Genomic DNA, 2,601 nt, shown 5'->3' with positions numbered 1-2,601 from the left:
TTGAAGATGGATCTGATGGTTATTGCAGAGTTCTGTGTCTGCTCTGTGTTCTGGTGGCAGTGTTGTTAACAGGGTTTCAGTGATTCAGAGTTTGATGATTGTTTTGAGTTTCAATGATAGTTATGGGTCCAGTATGAAAATTTGATGAAACGTGGCCTTTCAGATTATGTGTTGTGCTTCAGTGTATCCAGTCTGAAAATTGATGAAACGTGATGACTGGAGGAGAGAAGATTGTAGGCCAGCGCCTACGTACTAGTATCTAAGCTAGTACAAAAGCTAAGGGAGATCTTTGGAGCATTGTAGCAGGTAGCAGCCTGCGTACTAGTAAATGGATCGGCTAGTACAAGAGCAAAGGGGGTTGTAGCTTCCGTACTGGTATAAGACTGCACTAGTACAAATATTGTAAAAGGATTTTCTTATTAAGAAGAAGATTGAAGATGACTTGCAGCAGGTGGTTTTCACCCACATTGGGTTTCCACCTTATATCATGGTGTTCATGTGTGTGGCTCTTGTGTGATGTTTTGTTCTGTTATACTGCACCTGTTTACTGTTAATATGCTTAATAATGTTCTGATGCATCTACTGAAGATTAAAGATAACTGAATTATAAGATCTCTGTATATACGCTAGTTGCTTTAGACACAGTAGCGTGTACACGCGGGTTAACTTAACTGAAGTCGCGTATATGTTTCTGAGCATGAAATTGAAAAGTTTTATTGATCTGATAATACTGATTCACCCCCCCTCTCAGTATTATTTCCAACAGAAATATGCTCACTGAGAGAGAGAGAGAGAGTATCAACAATTTTATTGAACACCAACATTATGAACCTTGGGTTGGAGGAGCATCACAATTGGTTTCTTTTGATTTTCCTATAGAAGGTTGTTTCAGCTTCAGTTCTAGTCACAATCACCATTTTCAACAATAGTTTCATCATCCTTCTTTGCTATCGTCTGGGTCTAGGAATTTTCCCCTAATTAGGTCTATTTTTCCGTAGAGGAATAAATCGAGCTCTCTTCATGATTCACCTTCATCATCCTCTCTCTCAAGGGAGGATATTGTAACTAATATATCTCCTATTGGTGACTGTGTTGGGAGCTCTTTGCATGAGCCATTGCCATTAGCACTATTTAGGGAAGCTATTGTAGCAAACAGAGCTGGTGCAAACACTAGAACTATACATAAAAGAACATCTCAATAAGTTCCTACACATTTGAAGAACATGAGAGAGATGAATATGAATGGATTAAAGGTGATATCCCAAGGGATAACAACATTCCTACATTGGGCATTTCTAATGTATCAAAGAGAGTTGCAACATTTTATTCTACCAATTTGTTACCCTAGTCTAATTCAATGCAATCCTGGGTTTTTCATAGGCAACAACAACAACAACAAAAATAGAGGAAACAACAATGGATGCCATAAAATATTCCTCAATCTAGGTCATCCTTTTTAACACCTGGATATGGTTGGTTTCCTTCGTCAATGTTTGGACCTGTGACAATAAGGACATCAATTCTAGTTTTCTCAGCCCCTCCCTGTCGAAGGCCTCATTCAAATTTTTTAAGAAATGACACCAATTTGGTTCCTTCTCCACTCCAAACTGCACCGACAATTCAAATTCAATATGTTATTCCTATTTTCTCTAGTCCATCTATGTGGAGGAATTTACCACAAAACTCAAGCCCAAGTTCCTTAGATAATGAAGACTCCACACTTCAATTGCTCAATCAAATTAGGCTTTAAAAATTATCTAAAACAAGTTGGTATATTGATATTCTTCAAATTTCATTCTGAAATTTTCCTCTCCTCTAGGCTGTTATTGATATGAGAGGGAAGTATCTATCATAGATTCTGACTTGTCTTTTTCTTGTTGTGTTTTATGAGGTTACATAGCTGATTTTTTATGCCATATGAATTTTTGAGGGTGTTCAAAGCTCTCAACCTATATGACTAGATGCTATTATCCATATAAATATCGTTGTAGTAGATCTCTGCTATCTATTTCTCTAATACGATGAGTGCCTAAAATATTTCCACAAAGTAGTTGTGTATTTTGGACGTTGTTCCCACTTCTGGTATCATTGGTTTCTAGATATCATCATTTTGGTGGTATATCACAAACATGAGGTAGTATTATTTTGATGTTAGGTGCAATTGAAACAATGTCAGAGAGACATCACTTGTAAAGGCAGATCTTATGGATTTTTGTTTTAATCTATAGTTTTTGATGTAGGGTGTCAACCAAAGACCTATTGTACTACTTTCTGTATTCAAATTTAATCACATTCTCTATATTATATGTGAATAGGCTACGTTTCCTGCTCTCTAAAACTTGGATCAAACCTTCCAAAATTTTCCCACGTTCTTACATGTTGCAATTTTCATATTTTTCTTTGCATCATGTAATTGCCCACTTTTCTACTCTCTCGATTTGGCCTTTCTTTTGTATTTATTGATGTATGTATTAAGCTTTCTCATATGCATTACATCTGTGAAAATATTTGGTGCTAGTGGAGAACAAATTGTTTATGTTAGTCTTACATGGACCTATGGTATGGTGGATGTTGTTGGATAAATGACTGTATATATTCTGA

The 2,601-nt window shown here is 36.3% G+C and overlaps 1 pseudogene; it reads left to right on the top strand.

The window, feature by feature from the left end:
- Positions 1–770: 770 nt before the first annotated feature.
- On the top strand, positions 771–1,750 carry LOC149222676 (uncharacterized; annotated as a pseudogene).
- Positions 1,751–2,601: the final 851 nt, after the last annotated feature.

Source organism: Pinus tabuliformis, chromosome Q (assembly GCF_031772625.1).
Source record: "Pinus tabuliformis cultivar Carrire ecotype Pingquan chromosome Q, CPIR1, whole genome shotgun sequence".
In the NCBI taxonomy this organism is placed as follows: Eukaryota; Viridiplantae; Streptophyta; class Pinopsida; order Pinales; family Pinaceae; genus Pinus; species Pinus tabuliformis.
Note: the sequence above shows the minus strand (reverse complement) of the source record. Positions and strands in the feature narration are given on the sequence as shown.